Genomic DNA, 21819 nt, shown 5'->3' with positions numbered 1-21819 from the left:
AAATTTCCACTATCTCCTAAATTCCAGAAAAATCAAAGCTCAAACCCTTTTATTTATTTTTCACTATCTGTACTATTTTATAACTTACATTTTATAAACATTGTTATAATGGCAGGTAACAAAGGTCATAAAGAAGATTTAAGCAATACTGATGAATCACTATGAAAACGATCGAAAAGCATTAGGTCATGAATTAGGGATGATCTTGAGAAAACATGACTCGAAATTATTGGGTTGTTTTCTGAGCAAGGGGGCACGAGAGTGGTGAACTCAGAATCATATTAACAGCATTGTTCCTTTTAGGCAAAACAGTGTGATTTAGTGGCAACCTAGCAGTTTTACAAATTCTTGGTGTGTAAGCGTATATATACACACAATACTTTACATGCACACACAAATAATATCTACTGTAAATATATGTGGAATAGACATAAGGATAGCAATGTGTGATATTTGCATAGGGCTTTGGGAACGTGGCAGGGGCAGGTCCCAGCAGTTAAGAACATTGGCCAGGAGCTGAAACACCCACCTAAGTTTGAATTCCATCCGTGCCATTTACTGTGTAACGTTGGGCATTTTATTTAACTTCTCTATACATTAGTTCCCTCTGATATAAATTATGGATAAAAATCTGGACAAGAAGAGTAACACAGGGTGTTTCGAGCACTAAATGGGATATAGTGAGTGGTACTTTGAGAACGGAGCTTGGTACATTGTGGCTACTTAATGAATACTTAGCTACAATCACCATCATTAGTAGTTTACAGTATTTTCATGTAATCCATCACACTTGATCTAGCCCTTTATCCCTATTTTACAGAAAAAGAAAGTAAGACTTTGAAGGGATTTGCCCAAAGGGATACAAATGGTAACTGGCAGTGCTAGGACGAAACTAATAGTATTTGTCAGCTGTTTAAAATAAATCCGTTTCAAAGGGTCAAAGACCACAGATTTATAAAGTTGGAGCTATTTCAGCAGATTCCTCCTTCTGGACACACGATACACTTTTCTTTAAAATAGTCGCCATTCAGAACACAATTCATGAAGCTTTTTCGGAAACAGATATTGATTTTATTTTAAGTAAAGTCTTTAGCATGGAAATTGGATGGGAGTGTGATTTTCTCTTTGGGCTCTGGTTCAGAGGAAATTGGATTTCCTAGAGCACCAGCTGCAGGGAAGCCACAGGTGCTCAACTCGGCAATCATGGTGGCTAATTGGGACACATGGACAGAAAATGCCCTAAATCTAAATCTTGTACCACGGCACTTTCATTTCTCCCATAAGAGGAAGCCCCAAAGGCCTTCTTGACTGGGGTTGCTAAGGGAAGCAAGGGCTGAGGGCAGGAAATATGGCCCACGGGGAGCCGGTGGTGGTCACAGGGTGGGGAGGAGCTGGGAGTGCGAGGGCTGCAGGACCGGGGCCGTCTCTATTCAACCGCTGCCGGCTTAGCAATGGCGACGGGACCATGGGCCCTTCCACCTGCGTCCTTCTGACTCTGAGTTGCAAGCTAAGGAGTAGAACCAGCAAAAGAACAATGCTGGGAATCCCTAGTTCAAACAACCACACGGCAGCAGGTAACAAGAATCTGGATGGTGGAATACGATAACGCTGGGTACTGGAAGTAGAAAGGGTGGTGGGCAAATGAGTGAGAGCAGCTAGTAATCAGTTTCTGGGATTGAGAGCCCTGGAGTGGACCGTTCTATACCCTCCGTCTGAAAAGACAGGGAGATGGAGCCATATCATATTCTCTCTCCTGTGGACCACAGAAATCACAACTGTTTTACCAACACCAAACCCAAGCCGGGAGGAATTAAGTCCTTTGTCCTAACAAGTAGCTGTGCGTGCCAAGTTACTGGTATCTATGTCTATGCCCTGAGTTCATCTCTGGGTTTTATATTTTTCTCCTACATGGGAAGTCACTCCCAATTCATCCATCTAATGAACTAATCTTTCGAGACCCAGTTCTGGGGTCACTTCTTCTGCAAAGACATCTTTGGCCCCTCTAATCAGAGCTAAGACCTCGTCTCTGTCCTCCTAAGTCATCTTACCCATACCTCTGTTGATACCAGACCGAACTCCTTACAGGGCCAGGAAACATGCTTGGCTCTGGAAGGCAGAGGGATCAAGCAGGTGTTCTGCCCTGAAGGAAGGGCCTTCAGGCCTGTTTACTCCTGGTCCTTACCACGCCGTTGTGATGCTTTGAGGACAGTGCCCGTGCCTCATCCATTTTATACCTCCAGAGTCTAGAAGGGCTCATGGAAAAAATAGGTACTCAACAGTGTAGAAAAAGTGGGAAATGGATGAACATAATGATTAATACACAATTATCCCTTGGTATCTGGGACAGAAAGGGTAGTTGTGAACAAAACCTTTCCTTTGAGTCCTTTTTTTGCTGTATCTATTCTACTGCTAACTTCTGAATATTTTCATTTGGTTTAGAAATAGACTTGGATTGAAGATTGAAATTTGAAGGCTTCTTGGAATTGGTGCTTTGTGTCAAATGTAGATCTCTAAACAAAATTCCTTTCTATCCCGTTGTCAGCCACCTGAGTCTGGTGCAGTTACTGTCTTGGCTACTTATTAATTATGTCATCTTAGCATAGTCACTTACATTCTCTAATCTTCCCTTTACTGAGCTCTGAAGTGGGAAGGATAATCTCTCAGTCTAGCAGAATTTGGGAGGAATTTAGTGCTTGCCTGGTGCTGATGTGTGTGCTAAAGCTCGATCATTGGTAGGTTTTGTTATTTCAAAAATGACGCAGGAGTGTGATTAATCACTCATTCAAATATACTGTGCCTCTCCACATTGTTAATATTGACCATGGTCTTGAGTGATGCCCCATCATACCTAAGTTTTGTATTAGGCTCTTATTATAAATAAAGAACTTCTGAATGCCAGATAAGCTTACCTTTGATGGCAAAGACTATGTGAAACATTCCATGACAATGGTGGTTTTCTACTAAGGAATTACTGATTTCAAAATTCTGAGTTTTAAGAAATTCAACAGAAACTGTCTCTTCATTCTTAGTGCAGATTTGTGTAAAACTTTATAGTTAACATTCCCTACAATCACTTATTGTTCTCCAGACCAGGATCAGAAAAAATAAAATAAAATCTTAATATTTTTCACACTGAAAAAAAATTTATTTAAGGTAATGGTACATGCTCAAATTGGGTAGGAAAATTCACTGCCATAAAACATTGAAACCTCTATTTCTGTCTGATTAAGAAACTTAGCCATGCAATTTATAGTTTTAAAGCAATCCCCATCAAAATCCCAATGTTGTTGTTTTGCAGAAATAGAAAGATCCATCCTAAAATTCATATGGACCCTAAAGGAACCCCTAAATAACCAAAACAATCTTGAAAAAGAAGAACAAATCTGAAATTTTCATACTTCCTGATTTCAAAACTTACACAAAGCTACAGTAAACAAAACGGTGTGGTACTGACATAAAGACAGACACACAAACCAAAGGAATAGAATAGAAAGCTTACAAATAAACCCTTGTGTATATGGTCAAATGATTCTTGTCAAGGGTGCCAAGACCATTCAATGGAGCAAGGGCAGTCTTTTCAACAAATGGTGTTGGGAAAACTGGATACTTACAAGCAAAAGAATGACGTTGGACCCTTAACTTACACTATATACAAAAAGTAACTTGAAATGGATCAGAACCCAAAACTACACATAAAAGTTAAAACTATACAACTCTTAAAAGAAAATATATAGGAAAATCTTCATGATGTTAGATTTGGCAATGGTTTCTTGGATATGATACCAAAAACACAGGCAACAAAAGAAAATAGATAAATTGGACTATGTCAAAAGTAAAATCTTTTGTGCATCAAAGAACATGACCAACCAAATGAAAAGGCAAGCCACAGAATGCGGGAAAACATTTGCAAACCATTTATCTAATAAGGGCTTAATATCCAGAATATATAAACAGCCCCTACACTCAACAACAACAACAGCAACAACAAAACTACTTGATTAAGGCAAAAATCTTGAATAGACATTTACCCAAAGAAGATATACAAATGGCCAATAAGTACATGAAAAGACCCTCAACATTACTATCATTAGGGAAATCAAGTCAAGACCACAATAAATACCACTTCACATCCATCTGAATGGCTATTATTAAAAACAAAACAGAACAAAACAACACAAAAACAAGAAGCGTTGGTGAGGATGTAGAGAAATTGGAACTCTTGTGTACCGTTGGTGGGAATGCAAAATGGTGCAGCTGTGATTGAAAACAGTATGGAAGTTCCTTACTGTTAAAAATTAACATAGGATCAAACAATTTCACATCTGGGTATATACACAACAGAACTGAAAGCAGGGATTCAAACAAATATTTGCACACTCATGTTCATAGTAGCATTATTCACAATAGCCAAAAGGTAGAAGCAACCCAAGTGTCCATTGACAGAGAGGGAATAAACCATATGTGGTCTCTACATACAATAGAATCTTCTTGAGTATTAAAGAGGTAGGGAATTCTGACACCTGCCACAACATAATGCTGGTAAAATCAGCCAGTCACTAAAGGACAGATACTGTATGATTCCACTCATATGAGGTCCCCACAGAAGTCAAATTCATAGAGACAGAAAGTAGATGGAGGTTTCCAGAAGCTGGGAGGAGGGGGAAATGGAGAGTGAGTGCCTAATGGGGACAGAGTTTTAACTTTGGAAGATGAAAAAGTTCTGGAGATGGGTGGTGATGGTAGTCGCACAGCTACATAATGTAAATGTACTTCATGCTATTGAACTGTACACTTAAAAAAAGGTAAGGTGGTAAATTTTATGTTTTATATATTTTACCACAATTTTTAAAATTCTTAAAAAAGAACATTAGCCATATATAACTGGAAGTTTGCAAGGAGTGTTGTTCTGGAGGTCCACAGCAGCACTGAGAGAGGCTTATCAACAGTAATTGACAGCAACCTATGAGGACCTTGGGCTATGCAAATAAGCCCTAATTAAAGAAGTGTTTAATTTCCTTAAAGATAAAGGGTCCCTTAATAGACTAATAGTGGAAAGAGAGATCTGATTTTAAAGGGAATCTGTATGAAGCAGCCTCTGTACAACTGCCAAAGGGTGAACAGACGTATTAATATGGCTATGAAATTATTTTTTGGGTAATGTTGTAATTGGATAAAAGAAGACTACTTGAGTCTATGTTTAGTAATAGATGATAAATTCTGACTTTGTACTGAGTTTGTTTATTAAGATTAGGAACGTTGAACTCTTGATCAAATACAAAATCCTCCATTCACAAACCTGTCTTTATGCTTTTCTGAATTCTTGTTAATGTAGTATACAAACATCTGTTTGCACGTAGAGCCTAAAGTAGGACACGGGATCATTACCTTTACGTGGTTGCTTGGATCGCCAGACGTCTGTGGACCAACAGAACCTTTCCTGATGGGGTGTTGCTGATAATTTCAGAGACACAAACACTCGATTGGATCCAGTAACTACATTTTTCCTCTTCCACAAGATGCAGTCACTCTAGAGAAGAATAAAAGGGCAGAGGAATGCGGTTGATTATCATAATGTGACAAGGATCCTACCTGCGGGATCTAATCACCAGGGAGGTTTGCGCTTGAGGACAGAGGGGTGATGACAGCCAGGCTGTATGCACAAACACACGGAGACACTACGGGGGGACCTGGAGATCGTATCGCAATGCACTGATTTGTGATAAATGATTCCTTATAAAAAAAACTCTTTAGAAAACTAAATTGCTGTTTGTGATGTAAAGATTACACAGACTGTTAACACGGAGATCATATCACAATGCACTGATTTGTGATAAATGATTCCTTATAGAAAAATCTCTTTAGAAAACTAAATTGCTGTTTGTGATGTAAAGATTACACAAACTGTTAACACGTTCTCAATAAAACTAAGTGTAAGTTATCTTTGATTGAGTCTGAAAAGTATTAAGACAGTATGAAATATTGAGAAGTGAACTAGGGAAGCATAGTGATGTATCTGCATGTCGATACAGAGCTTTTATCATCATAGTTTGTCAGACGTGTTTTTATTTTTATCCTTGTCCATTCAAAAGACAGTAAATAAGCTACAGTCCTTTCCATATAAAAGGTTTTATAAGGACATCTTATTTGCTAATGAAAAAGGAAAACAAAGTACAACCTCTTAAGTATTAATTTAAAATTTTCATTTGTTATAACTATAAAGCAACAACAAAATGCAGTGTTTAAAACGGCCTTTGTGCATAATCTTCTATGGTGAATATGTACTTAGTGGGCACAGTTATTTTGAAGATGTTCTGAGATGTTACTAAATTGGTTAAGAATGGTTTGAATGGTATTCAGTGCAGTGGTTTTACGAAAAGGCGTCTTAATTCTCATCATATGAAGAACATCAAGTAGACAAATTTAAATAAATCTTATAAACAAACCAACACAAAGCAAAACAATTAAGTGATTGGAAAATCCATGAAAAGGATTGGATATTAATGATCAAAGCCACTCTATCTGATATAGTGCCAACACTTTGTTAAAAAAAATCACATTTTAGTGAAATATTGTTATATTAATTTACACGTTTTACTTTTCTGGTCATCCTGGAAATTCACCTCTATCGCTTTAAGCATTTCATAATGTGCTGTGGATGCATCACATGGCTCCCCAGCATTCTGGGGACTCCGCGGGGTTCTGGGAAGACAGCAAGGACAAAGACCACCGGGCTCACCCGTGGGGGCGGGCAGTCAGGCAAATGACAGGCTTTTCAGTAAACTGATTAGGGTCTATAAGATCGAATTTTGTGGACAAAGTCGTATTTGACACATCCTCTGTTCTCCATGCCCACGTTCACGAATAAGTCAGGGAGTTGAAAATGCCTTTCTCATTCCCCACATGGACAATGCCCTCCTCTCAGCCGTTCATGGAGCTTCCTCCAAATATTGCTGTGTCTTGATCCTTGTGACAGTGACTTTGATCCTTTCCTTGTTCCCTTGAGCTCACGGGGAGCTGGGGCTCACCCACAAATACAAGACACTCTGCTCCCCTTTTGGAAGAAGGGAACTTATGGTGACTGTCAGCAGTAGACACCACCTCTTCTCCAAGGGGTATTTTCACCCCGGAGTCATTTATCAGATGTAGATTAAAAACGGGTGGATTACAGGTTAAATGTCCTTGAAGGGCAGTTGATGTTTCTTATTAAATGTATATATATTTTGATTTAAGACAACTGAGATGTAAAATAGAAATTTCTTCTTTAAGGCAGAATTTTAAAAAATAGAGTGAAAGAAACTGAGCTGATGATTCTTTGAACAAAACACCTCTCATTAAGTAAGAATCCACAGAACCATCTACTAACGACTGAGTCCCTTAGTGACGTGATCTTGTAAGACATCATCTTTTCCCAATTACTCAGGTACAAGATGAAGGATTATGCTCCTATGGTTCTGGCTGTTTACAGTTTTCTGTCACATATGCTGCTCGTGATCATTTGTAATGGAATTTCCAGGATGAGCTCTTAAATGAAGTGTTTAGTGGGTAGCTTAGTTGCAAAACACAAATGACACAAATAACACTAGCAGGCGGGGGTGCCTTTGGATGTTCAGCCCCATTGTGTCCTCAGGTACAGCTTTACTGGCACCTTCCTCTAATCCACCATCACTCAGATGAGGATCAACGGGGCTTTCTTTATAGCATTGGCCATTATGTGAAATTATACACATACACATTTTACTTTGTTTTAAACTATTTGTTTTGAGATAATTGCAGGTCACGTGCAGCTGGAAGAAATGATACAGAGATCCCATGTGCCCTTGACCCACCGCCCCTGGTAATATCATCTCCCCAGACTCTAAGATATCATCACAACCAGGATATCAACACCCATTCACTCCACTGATCTTGCTTTACTTGTGCTCCCGTGCATGTCTGTGTTTAATTGTATGTGACTTGATCACTTGTGTATGTCCACTGTACACCCGCACAGCCAAGGCACAGAACGCCATCACCACAAGGGTGGCCACCCTCTTATAAGCTCACCCACTTCCCTTCCCACAACCTCGAATCTGCCTTCCATTTCTATAATTTTGAGAATGTTCTATAACGCAGAGAACAGACTGGTCGTTTCCAGAGGCAGGGGATGGCGGCTAAGCCAGACGAGTGAACGGGGTCAAAAGCACAAACGTCTATTTGTAAAATCAATAAGTCCTGGGAATGTAATGTACAGCATTACATCTGTGTACATTTGTGTCGTATATTTGAAAGTCGCTAAGCGAGTAGATCTTGAAAGTTCTCATCACACAAAAATACTTTGTAGCTATGTGTGTCGATGATGTTGACTTTTTTTTTTTTGGCTGCATTGGGTCTTCGTTGCTGCGTGTGGGCTTTCTCTAGTTGCAGCGAGCGGGGTCTCCTCTTCGTTGCGGTGCGCAGGCTTCTCATTGCAGTGGCTTCTCTTGTTGCAGAGCATGGGCTCTAGGCGCGTGGGCTTCAGTAGTTGTGGCACGTGGATTCAGTAGCTGTGACTCGCAGGGTCAGTAGTTGTGGCTCATAGCCCACAACGCAACCATGGAGACACGGAATGGTTGCTGAGCAGATTTTGCCACACTGAACAACTGAGCTAAACCATCAAACACACCTCTGCCAGCATCTTGTGGTGTCGACCAGCGCTCGGCACATGGGGGGTCGGGGATGAGGGACTGCTTGGGGAATGCCCACACCGGGTTTCAGTTTGGGGCTGTTGGGGTCCGTTCTCAGGAACCCAAATCATTTCTTCATTTTAACATAGTATATAGTAGCATGTAGTAAAGAAGTGGTTTTAAGTAAAAGCTCAGTTTTAGATCAGTGTATTATAAATGGTTGCATTATAAAATTCATTTTAACTTTACCTTTATGAATATTCATGATATAAGACCAATTTTGAATTTCCCCATTTAACAAGAGTGTGTATTGCTTAATTTTTAGATTAGTTATGTAGTGAATAAAAAGCATTGTTTGTCCCCGATTCAAGAATGATTGATTACATCATATTTGGGTTTTAGACTGATTATGTATTAAGAGATAGATTGAAATTTAGTAATTTATCTTGTCATGAAAAATAGACATAAATGACCTCCTGTTTGAAATGTTTGCATTTTGGGCTAAGGGAAACCAGATTTCTTTGTTTCTTCCCACCCTTCCTTCCATCTTTCTTTTGTTCTTTTTAAAATTTGTTTCCAAATAGTGAGGTAGAAGAGAATATTCTAGGCTGATATTTGTAAGTACTTCTCCAAATATAACATATTATAAATGGGGTTATCTTTATCTTTATATATATATATATATATATATATATATATATATATATATATAGTAGTTAAAAAGCTTCTTTGATATAATTTTCACTCTATATTGTTTTTCCATTTACCATTTTTAAACGAGTTATCAGAGAAATTGTGACTGGCAATACGAGAAATCTGATCTATGAACGTAACTTTCGGAGCTGGTGTAGACCATTTTGAGGCAGGTTTGCTCCTTGCTAATTTGTATGTTACTATTAGTACTCCTTCTGCTTCTTGTTTTTACTAACGGCTCGCTGTGGATCTATGGCTTACATGGGATGCAGCTGCACACTAAAGAAACATCAGCAGTGCACCCAGGCCCCGCAAGTCACGTGGCTGAGGAGGGACAGCTGAGAGGGGGCCCTGAGCACACCCGGGGGCATCCAGGGACCGCCAGAACCCCCCAGCAACCCAGGGCCCGTTTGGAGCCCCGCAGAACAGTTCTGCTGGGAGCCAAGAGTATCTTTATTTGACTGGTTTTAAATATAGACAATGAAACAGCTGTGTTTAGTGTCTTTGTTAACACGGACCCTGCTCGCTCAACAACCTTGAAACCGCTGGGAATCCAGCAGCTATTGTGGGAACACGCTGTTATCAAGGGGTGAGTGTTTGTCAGTCACCAAATGTGCTGTCACCAGAGAAGTGCAGGGAGCAGTGGCTGGAGAGCTGACTTGTGCCCTCCTCCTGGGAGAAACAGGCCACTCCCTCGCCCAGCTCAGCTGCGACCCGGGTTCTGGGAAGCGCTCCTCCAATTCCAGGAGCTGAGAGCCTTCGGCCTCCACTCCAGACCATCTGTGGTCTGAGGGCTGCAGTTACCAGCCATCACGATGAACAACAGGATGTAATATTACATATCAAAAGATGTATTATGTGTTCTCACCGAAGTTATACACATACATAGTTTAGGGGTCAGGTAGCTGTGCATGGCTTGTTATGGAAAACGGTTCCCCCAAATACCACCCGCATTCTACTCCCAGCTCCCCAGAGGGCCGGGTTTTCAACTCTGTCACCCTTCCTTTTGACATTGACCTCCACCCACATCCCTAACAAAAGCTCTCCCTCCTCTAGGGCACTATTTCCCACCCAGAAGCGTTCATCTGTCAACTTCCCAGCTTGGAGAAGAAGAGGACGCTTTCCAACAGGCACACCTGCCGTCCTGTCTCAGACACTTCTGTGCCAATGCAGTCACGTGGGACATTACGTTAGACCATTAACAACGTTTCGTTGTCATGACTATGAAAACACTGTGGACGGTGGATCGTAGGTTTTACCACATCTCTCATCCGCAGTCAGCAGCTGTGCTCGTGCACTTGTATCCTTCCTGTATGCTTCCCAAGAGTTTATCCTCAAAGTCTCCCAATTAAGTAGCCTCCTCTCACTGAAAGCAAACACTGGGTGTCCATTTGGGGCCCTGGGTGACATCTCAGGGAGCTTCCCGTGCGTTCCCATCCAGCCGTCTTACGTCGGGCCACCTGGAGGGCTGGATGGTCCCTTCTCCTCCAGCCCAGCCTGTCTGCTCCTCCGTCTCCTGTTTACTGCATCCCCTGCCTTCCTCTTTCTTGGACGGATCATCGCCCATTGCTTCCCAGAGAAAGGTTCTTGGGAGAGCTTTTTTCTTTTTTCTTTTTTTTTTACTATTTCCATAATATTTGTCTGAGTACAAAAATCTAGATCGGAATAATTCTTCCTCAGATGTTGGAAGGTTTCATTCCATTATCTTCTACCTCTTGAAGATTCTTTGTAGAATCCTTTCCGCTAGATGCACATGCCCAGAATTATTAGGACTGTCTCTTGTTCCATGTGTGTTGTGGTGTTCCCGTAATGGGTGGGTGTGTGGATCTGTTTCCCTGATCATGGTGGGCGCCCTGCAGAGCTCCCAGGGATCTTCTCTTCCCTTCTTCTCTTTCTGGAATGGAACTGCTACAGTTCATACAGGACAGCCTCTGAGTCTCTCTCTCTTGGTTTCCTTCTCTTTGTCCTTTTGCTCTTTTTTTTTTTTTGAATTTTATTTTATTTATTTTTTTATACAGCAGGTTCTTATTAGTTATCCATTTTATACATATTAGTGTGTACATGTCAATCCCAGTCTCCCAATTCATCCCACCACCACCCCCCTGCCACTTCCCCCCCTTGGTGTCCATACGTTTGTTCCCTACATCTGTGCCTCTATTTCTGCCTTGCAAACCAGTTCATCTGTACCATTTTTCTAGGTTCCACATATATGCATTAATATACAATATTTGATTTTCTCTTTCTGACTTACTTCACTCTGTATGACAGTCTCTAGGTCCACCCACATCTCTACAAATGACCCAATTTCATTCCTTTTTATGGCTGAGTAATATTCCATCGTATATATGTACCACATCTTCTTTATCCATTCGTCTGGGTCCTTTTGTTCTAATCACGATTCCTCTATTTTACCTTCTCACCCTTCTAGTGAGACTTCTTAAAATGTAAATTTCAACACTCATATTTTTACTTTCAAAGTGAGTGCTCTTGGTTATTTGAATCATCTTCTCCCTCTTCCACTTAAGAAATATTTTGTTCTTGTTTAGTAAATGCAATAGTTGTCTCCCATAATCTGAGAAAGTTAATGGAAGTTTCTTTTTTCTTCTTGTATACTTTCTATTTCCTCCAATTTGCTTTGATCCCTTTTCTGTTTTGTTTGTTGGCTTGTTCTGGTTTCTTTCATATTACGGGATTTTCTCAGGCATCTGGGGTCCTTGGCTGTTGCTCAGACTTCCCGGGGCAGCATCAGAAAGTCCCCTAGAGGCCCTGCTCACATGGGCGATGCATCTGGATCTTGGGCTTCTGTGTAGGATGTTTGACAGGCTCTTCCTGGGGCCCATCAGTTGCGTGTAGTGGGTGAGAGTCAGACTCTGCATCCAGATGGCATGTGCCTCAATTCCAACCCTTCCATTTATTACCTGTGTGCTTTTGGTAAGTTACTGAATCTTTTCTCTGTATCAGTTTCCTCATTTGTAAAGTGGTTACCACTGAGGAGTTTATAAAACTATTTTTTAAAAGTGTAATGTCATCGGGATTATGTCTGATACACAGTAAGTGCTGTAGAGGTTAGGGGAGGGATCTTGAGGGGCTCAGTACTCAATATCTGAATTACCTTTAGATCCAGTTTTCTGCATAGCATCCAGCCCTCAGCTGTTTCTATCGTCTCCCCAAAGAGACCCTCTGCTTTATTCCATCAAAGAGTAAACCTGGAGTTTTCTGCTGAAAAGAAATTATCCCTGCTGTCTACTTGGCTTTTAACCTTTCAACCAATCTGCCAGTTTCTAGTCCAGCTTCACCTTGCCTCCCATGGGGCCTGAGTCTGCCAATCCTGGAGGGACCGAGGGTCCTGAGAGGGGTTCTGAGCCCATCCGCCTCCTTGGGCTCTGCTACGTCACTTCTTCCTGTCTCTGCTCTCCAGCTTCAAATGGGGCCGCCATTATCCCCTCTCTGTTCTTCTTTTTTTCTTTTCTTTTCTTTTTGATAAATATGACTCTTCTGTCATTTTAGTGGGATTTCAGGAGAGAGAAGAAGCTAATGTGCTTGGATCTGCCATCTTTAACTGAACACGCAAAGTCTAACATCTGTTCATCTCTTTTACAGAAAACCTGCATTCCAAGAAAAGTACAGAGACAACACAGTATGTTTTTTAAAAAACTTTTTCCTCCTAAAGAATAGTCATCTAAAACCCCATCTTTATTTTGACTTGACTCTAAATAAGATTTGTGTGTTGAATACTAGCATTTATGCCTAAAACCAATGAGTAAAATGAATTTTCTCATTTTTGTCTCAATTGTCTGTTTCCTGGGTGATTAGCCCACAATGATTTCCACTTGATTGCTTCTCTTTTTCACCACATACCACCTTTTTCCAATCCCATCTTTCTTCCCTTTGACACAAATTCTGCCTTTGGATGTTACAGCCTCTTCTTTCTCGTCTGCGACCCTCCCCTTGGGGGTATGATTCTTACAGTAGTAAACAAGAGGCTTTCTCATGGGTAGAACCATGCTTTACTTACATTTGTATCTTTAGAATGCAATGCAACAAAATATAGTTTGGCAAAAATTACGCCTCTGCAAAATGGACAACTGGTAAATAAAGTGCAAGCCTTGTGTCTCTCATGGCCCCTCACACTTCTGTCCTGCGTTCTTCTCTGTGGTGCCTTAGACATCAGCGCCCAGCACATTCCTCTCTTCACCTGTTAACAGTATAATTGCTTATTGGATTCCTGAGCCCAAACTTCTAGCCACAATTTTGTGTTCCCCTCCATTGCTTCCCAAAGAAAGACGCTTGGGAGGTCTTCTTTCTTTTTTCCTATTTCCATAATATTTATCTGAGTGAAAAATCTAGATCGGAGTAATCCTCCCTCGATGTTGAAGGGTTTCACCCCACTGCCTTCAACCTCTTGAGGATTCCTATTGAGGACCACCCCGGGCACCCCTACTGCCTCCCCGACTTTAGCAGCATTTAGGGGTGCTGCCCAGGAGCCCCCACCTTGCTCAGTGTTGGGGTTCAGGGAAAGCACAGGCTTCCCTCAACGACTCACCCCATCGGCCTTGCTGAGATTCATATATAAGATATGTGACCATTGGCAGTAATTAAATCAAAATTATGAAATGGATAAACTTCTAAAAACTCATCAAATTACAGATAGCTACAAGGTTCAAATAAAAGGTTAACAAAAACCTATTATGATATTCAGAATTCAGAGTTACATATGTACAAAGTCACAAATATATTCAAAGTTAAAATGTATAGCATTATTAAACCTTAACAGTCTAATCATATCTCCCACCTTGCTAAGTGTATCTTTTTAGGTAAACATTTGATTAATTAATTAAGTAATTTATGTGTATAAGTCCTTAAAATTTTTTTAATTTTTATACAATTTTTAAAGGTTACACCACATTTCAGTTATTACAAAATATTGGCTATATTCCCTGTGTTGTAAATACATCCTTGAGCCTGTCTTACACCCAATAGTTTATATCTCCCACTCCCCCTCCCCTAGATTGCTTCTCCCCACTGGTAACTAGTAATTTGTTCTCTATATCTCTGTGTCTACTTCTTTTTTTGTCGTATTCACTAGTTTGTTGTATTTTTTACATTTCACATACAAGTGAGATCATACAGTATTTGTCTTTCTCTGTCTGACTTACATCACTTCCCCTCTGCCTGTATCAATCCTTTCAAAGAGGCAGCCCTTCCTAAAGCAACTGCCGTTTGATAGAATTGATAACTTGCCTCAAACTGTCTTGACATTTTAAACTATTCATCCAAGTGGCCTGGGTTTTACTCCCCCTCCCCCAACTTGAATTTACCGACCTCCATAACGTTGTGCATTTCTCTGCACTTGTCCGTAAAGGAAGAAAAAGGTCCACCCTTGGCTTAGCAGCAGGCATCTTGTTTCCTCGCTAATAATTATCTGTTGCATTCTATGCTGATGTGATCCTGTATTTATCTACCAAATTGGATCAGTTGACACTGTTTTTTAATGAACTTATAAAAATGCTGCTTCTTTTAGACCTTAATAATTTGCTAAGGTTTATCAAACTCTTTTACACATACACACACACACACACACACACACACACACAATTTAGAACCTTAGCTGGAAGTTATAACAGAAAGAAGATATTAGGCACAAAAGAACAGCAAGAAAACTCATATTCTGATGTTTTGAAGGAACGCTTTATTCTTTGCAAAAATGTATGTTTTCCCGGCTTCTTGCCTCATGTTATTTTCCAGACCAGCCTTCTCCCGTAAATTCATCTACTTTCCATTAAATTCACTAGTTTAAATTCTACTCACTTAATTAGTCCCAGCTCAATTGTCACTTTCTCCCACAGACCTTCTTTCAATTCCCCAAAATGTAATCTACAGTTTTTAAAAACCAAAACCCTTTTTAAAGTTTTAATGTAACACCAAAATTATACCTTGTACTAGAGTTAGATCCATATCCGATTTATCTCATTAAACTGGGTATATGTAGTCAAAATTAGTATAGAGTAATAGGATGATAATGATAACAGAAAAACTCCCAGAGCACGTACTGAGTCCCAAGTATGTTCTCAGTAATTTATAAATATTAATTCATGCAAGCCCTGGGACGGGGCTGTTGGAATCCCATCTTACAGGACAGACTCTGAAGAAGACCCTGATCCTGACCTGCTGTGTGGTCACAGGCACATCCCTTGACTTCTGTAGATCTGTTTCTTCATTGTCTAAGATGCTATTGTCCATAAACCTTCTCTACATTTACTGTGAAGTTAAATAATGTTCTGTTCTCATTTTCAGCAAAGTGCTGAACTAGGAAGACAACTGAGCCTACAGCAAGACCAATTCCAAGAGGCACTGTAGGAACAACACCCACACGTGAAGACAGTACGGTGGGGGGCTGTTCAGAAGTGGCTTGTGTGGGGTGGTTTCGTCCGGGGTGGGGGCAGGGCGGCTCTCACAAGTGTGGGAGGATGAGTAGAGGGGGACCACCAGAGGCCTGATCTCGCTTCCACTGCCACCGTCCTCAGAAGGACTGACAGACATGGACCAGAGTGTAGTAAGGTGGCTTCATACGTACTGTGTAACTTACAGGAGTATCATTCAAGAAAGCGGTTATGTTAGTATGAGAGAATATAAAGTAACTGATAAATTTAACAAAAGATGTGCAATACCTGTGCAGGGAAAATGATAAAGCTTTATTAAGAGATGCTAAAGAAGATGTAAATCAATGGAGAGACAAACCACATATTGTGATGAGGTCAATTCTCCTCAAATTCATGGGTCACGCAATTTCAACCAAAATACCAAATGGGTTGTGTAAGAAACTTGATATTTTTATATGGAACAGTAATGGGTAAGACACCTGTGAAGAAGAACTCAGAGAGGGGCAGATTGCTAACCAGACATCAGGACTTGTTCTGAAGCTGTAATAATTAAGCCTGGATGGCACTGATGAGTGCTAGCAAATTAACCTATGAAATAGGACGAAATCTATGAATAGGCCGGTGCCTGTTACATGATGGAACTTTGGGATGGAGAAGCCTTGTCAAAAGAGGAAAAAGGAGACACACTCCTATGAATGGAATAGAAAAAAATGGTTATCTGATGGTAAAAGATAAAGTTGGATTCTTACATCTTCTACAAAGTAAACTCATGGTGGATTGAGGAGTTAAATATTAAAAACAAAACCTCAAAACTCTTCTTAAAAATATAGATGAATATATTCTTAGGTCTCGGAGTAAGAAAAAAACGTAAGACACCAAAATCATTGACAATAAAAGAAAAGATGGATGAATTTGACAATATTAAATTAAGAACTTGCTATCAAAAGACACCTTAAAAAAGGGGAAAGTCAAATGATAAATTAGGGGAAGACATATTCTTGATTTGCATAAAGAATATATAAAGACATAAAAATAAATAAGAAAAGCATACTCAGTATGATGAGAGACTGGGCAGGAAGCATTAACAAGCATTTTGCCAAAGAGGAAACACATCCAGCATAAATATATGAAGAGGTTGTTAACAATTATTTATCAAAGATATGCAAAGATGAGATACTATTCTACTACCACTTGACAGCAATTTTTTAAAAGTCTGATGATGCCAAGTGTTGGAGGGATGACGACCAACAACTTCTTACAGGTTTAATTTCATATCAAAAGAATAGCTTCAGAGAATGCTAACGGTTGAAAAGATCTGAGAAGTCACCTAGTCCGGTGAATTTTACCTGGTGATCTCTGATGCCCCCATGGTTTGGAGTGGGTAGGGTGGTGAGTTGGGATCCAGTGGGGATGCCTAAGCCCGACCAAAGGAACCCCACATATCATACTATATACATATAAATATGTCTATCATATATATTTCTCATAATTAATAAATATCTGTATATCAGTATATCTTCCTGTGTTAGAAAGGAGAGTCCCATGGCTAAAAAGTTTGAAAGCTCATCTACGAAAGCACACGCACTGCACAGATGAGCAAATAAAGACTGGAACTGGGCCGGAGTCACAGAGCAGGTTAGCATAGCAGGATGGGAACCTGGTACCGCCCTGCTGTCGCTCCCAGCACCTCCCAGTCCAGTGATGGAAAGCGTTCCAGGAAAGAGTTCCACTTCCAGGAAAGAGTTCACCAGAAGGGAATAAGCAGTGGATCTTCACATCCACTAAAATTCTGAAGGGTGTGCATTGTGTCTTCAACAAACATAAATGTGAAGTATTACTTGCTCTGTACATAAGCATGTTCCTGAACAATTTACCTTAAAGTATGTGTCTGAAAGATAATAGTATTTCCTGTAACGCCACCAACATGAAAATAATCTCAACATGAAAATTATATTCTCATCTTCAAAATTATTTGGTTAAAAGGAAACCACGTTTTTGGATAAAACAGGAATGCCACCTAATAAAGTACTTGACAAAACAATGATTCAGAGCAGACAAGATTATTTCCATGTGTGACAAGTTATTTATAAAGTACAGACATTCCTGAGTGTAACACAGTGACTTAGAAGCCACACGAATGGAATGAGCACTAGATATATTGGTTTCATCCACATGATTATTTATTAGGGTGTCCTTGGAAAAGTCATTTAACACCTATTTGGATATCTATGTGTGGTAAATGTCTCTAATTATACTTTGTCTGCAGTCCTAATGAATTATTTTGAAGATCAAAATGAGACAAAAATGATAAAAACACTTTAGAAAGTATGAAATGATACTAATACAATGTAGGAAGGATTAATACTAGTAGCGGTGTTAATAATAATACCAGTGCGAAAAGAAGATACGGGCTAAAGTTGGAAAAAATAAAAGAGTGGTACTTTAGAATGAAATGCACAGATAAATCCCGATCCTCTGGTGGCTTTCTGATTTATGCCATGGAAATAAGAATGTTAATATGTAGTAAAACCTCACAAATCCTGGCTAATTGGGGAAAGCCAATTTGAATTTCTGAAAGGTTTTAAAAGAAATGTTGTCCTATTACTTTAAAATGCATATAGTCATAGGAACCACTGATTAATAAAACCACCGTGAGAGCTCCACTCATAATTAGATTAGGATAATGTTTAATCACCATTGATTCATTACTTCAATCAAGTATCCGCCCAATGCTCATGTGCTGTATTACAAGCCAGGCCCTGGGGATAAACACAGAAACAAAGGACTGACCCTGTCCTCAACGAGTTCGAGTTCGCTGTCTGCTGGGTGACACTGACAAACAAAAGTGTCATTAGCACACAATATCACAAATACTGCTGCAGTATTGGGACCACAGGCTGCTACGGGTTCACTGGAAAGACAGACTTCTCAGTTTTGGAGGGGAGGGAAGACTTCTCATAAAAAGTAGCCCCATATTGAGGCCTATGGGGTAAGTTGGAATAAGATGAAAAAGAGGGTGGGGAAGGTGCTGGAACTTTGTCCTAATGCAAAGCAGACTGACCATGAAAGATTTTCAAGTATGTAGAGCATAGACTTTGCATTGTCTGAAGTTCCCTTTGGCTGAAATGCGAAGAATTGATCGGGAGGTGGGTCTGGAGGAAGGCAGACTCATTCAGAGGCCATGGCAACAACCCAGGCATGGGGTCCAGGCCCAGGACCTCGCACTGCGCACGGGCGGTGAGGATGGAGATTCACAGGGACCAGAAGCACCAGAGAGTCGCAGGTTAGGAGAGGAAGATGAGTTCAGTTTTGTTTGGTTTTGATGTAAATCTGGGACTTCCAGATGGAGACGTGCAGTCAGAAGATGGATGTACAGAGTTGAAAACACAGATTTTAACAACCCGGTTCCCTGTCACATCGTCGGTTACTACACGCCTTAAAAAGAGTTTGTGTCAAGCTTCCCTTGGAAGGTTCACACAATTACCCAAAGGACACATTCTGTGAAATCCGCCCTATGCTGGCTCCCGTGGCAGCCTTTGGCCATCCCCCTTCCACGTCCTTCACGGCCCCTTGGAAGCATTGTTCTCCCAGGTCTGTTGCCTCGGTCGACTCTTCTCATCCTCCCTTGGCATGAGCGTCACCTCTCAGAGTTTTGCTGCCATCTAAGCACTGACAGTTCTCAAGTGTGTCCTGAACACTTCAGTGAATTTCGTATTTCTGGACCCAAATATCTGAAATGACCTACCTGGATGTTTCCCGGGGTCCTCAGGTCCACCATGTTCCAAGCTGAGCTAATCACGACCCTACCACCCTCCCCACGGAGGGTCCTCTTCCTGCCCTCAGTTCTGCAAAGGACCAACCTCCCCACCATCCTGAGACATGACGGATCTTTCTTCTCCTTCACACTCTTGGTCTAATTGATGTTCTCCAACCAGCCCATCTTCTCTGGTCCCATTACTCCTGCCTGAGTCCAAGGCCTCACTTTCTCTTAACTAGAGGAGCAAAGGCCACTGCACTGCTCACCTACCTTGTGTGTCCCCCTTCTCAATGCTCTCCTCCACAGAGCACCACAGTTACCATCGGCTTTGTCCTCTTTTAAACTCCCTCAGTGGGTTCACAGAAATCAATCAGTCCACTCTCCTTGGCTCACCGCCCGGCCTCTCCACGCAGGACCAGAAGCCCCTTCTCAGCCTCGCCCTCCAGCCCCCTCTGCCCTAGACAACACGTCTCAGTGACTCTTGCCCGCACACGCCGTGTGGTTACGCATCTTTGCCAAGCTCACATTTTTCTTCTGCTGGAATGTCCCTTCTTTCACCCTGACTCATCCTCCAGGGTGTAGCTGAGGTGTCACCTCCATTTCCAGGACAGCCTTCCTTCATGCTCTCCCTGTTCCTCGAGGGCGGGGGGCAGGGCTGCTGTCTGTTCTCCTGCAGCTCTGTCCTCGTGATTTACCATCTGCACAACTTCCACTGAAATTACTTGTCTCACCCACAGGGGTCTTAAGGTCCTGACTATATGGTAGCTTCACATGCTCCAAGCAAGGCACAGGCTTAATAAAAAGAAATCACTCAGTGAATGTGGATTAAATTATACTCTGTTTGAAAAGCTGAAGGGCAATAGAAATAGAAATAGAATAAGCCAATTTTATAATTATTTCACTTATCTTGTGGGTGATTGGAAAACTTCTGTGAACCATGACAGGAATCTCTCCTACTTCTATAACCTGGGCCAGTTAACAATCCTTGCTCTTAACCAATTTATTTAAAAAACATGTCAACTATTTTATTTTTCGCTTCACACAAAAGTTATATTCTTTTCTTTGAATTGTGCCTATTCAGTCTCAGTCAATAGAAATGATAAATACTCCACTAAAGTTTCCTATTAGCTGCCCTAAAAGTCACAGCCACTGTGAGTTTGAGTTTATTGCAACATACATGGGATGCACTCACATCTTCATTAAATAATTGCTTTACAAAATGAATGGTAAAGTCTGTGTTATAGATAAATCCAGAGAAAGAGATATCAACCTGTGAATGAAGATTTCAGTTAAGGCTTGGAGAAACCCATAGTTTAGTTGGAATATGGTTAGAAGTAAAAGAGAAATTTTCTATCAATCCAGTTAGAAGGAATATGTTAAACAAAGATAGAGAGTCACAGATATAGAAATTATGATTACGAGGGGGTAAGAGAGGTTAGGGATACATTGGGAGATTGGGATTGACATATACACACTACTATATATAAAATAGGTAACTAATAAGGACCTTCTGTATAGCACAAGGAACTCTGCTCAATACTCTGTAATGGGCTATATGGGAAAAGAATCTAAAAAAGAGTGGATATATGTATGTGTATAACTGATTCACTTTGCTGTACAGCAGAAACTAACACAACATTGTAAATCAACCATACTCCAATAAAAATTTTAAAAAAAGAATAAAATAACAACAAAAACAACAAACAAGAAAACAAAGGTAGAGAGGTGGATGTGAGCCTAAAAGACCACGAGATGAAACAGCTGAACTGGAGTCCATAAAAATACTAGAAAAAGTTGTTCAGATGGAAAAGACACATTCAGTTAATGAAGAAATCAGGAATCAGCCTGATAAATTTCCATCTTGTGCAGGAGGCCATGAGGGGAATTTGGAAACCTGAACTGCAAAGTGGTGTAACGATCAGAGATAACATTTACTGAGAGTCTGTTTTGTGACAGGCACAATCTCATTTAATCTTTACAACAGTGCCATTGAGGTCTCCCAACCTTACAGGTGAATAAATGAAAGCACTTCGAGGTTAAGAAACATGTCCAGGACCACATGGGCTGTAAGTGGCGGGGCTTGGTTTCAAACCTGGCCAGTTGGGCCCTGGAGGCCACATGAATAACCCCTGTCCTGCACAGGTGTGTTTTATGGTAGAAACATGTATTGCTGTGCAGGAGGGAATGGAAGGAACGAAGGAAGTAGGTACCAGGGGAGGGAGACTGTCTGTAAGATGAAAAAGTTATTGGCCACTCTGGTGAATCAGAAATACAAGGAAAGGAAAAATATGTTTCTAATGCAGAAATTCTATGGGAGGATTTTAAGCTTTTTTGGGGTCAGTCGTCC

The 21819-nt window shown here is 40.6% G+C and overlaps 1 protein-coding gene across 16 annotated transcripts in view; it reads right to left on the bottom strand.

Annotated features, from left to right (window-relative positions):
- Positions 1-21819, bottom strand: part of MYT1L (myelin transcription factor 1 like) — a 417110-nt gene that overhangs the window by 183362 nt on the left and 211929 nt on the right. For all 16 annotated transcript variants that reach the window (XM_082427029.1, XM_082427020.1, XM_082427023.1 and 13 more), the window contains one exon: positions 5386-5527. The gene's annotated coding sequence lies outside the window, so the exon portion shown is untranslated. The remainder of the gene's footprint in view (positions 1-5385; positions 5528-21819) is intronic.

Source organism: Balaenoptera physalus (genome assembly GCF_965194825.1).
Source record: "Balaenoptera physalus genome assembly, chromosome: 15".
In the NCBI taxonomy this organism is placed as follows: domain Eukaryota; kingdom Metazoa; phylum Chordata; class Mammalia; order Artiodactyla; family Balaenopteridae; genus Balaenoptera; species Balaenoptera physalus.
The sequence above is the reverse complement of the archived record's forward strand: the minus strand, read 5'-3'. Positions and strand labels throughout refer to the sequence as shown.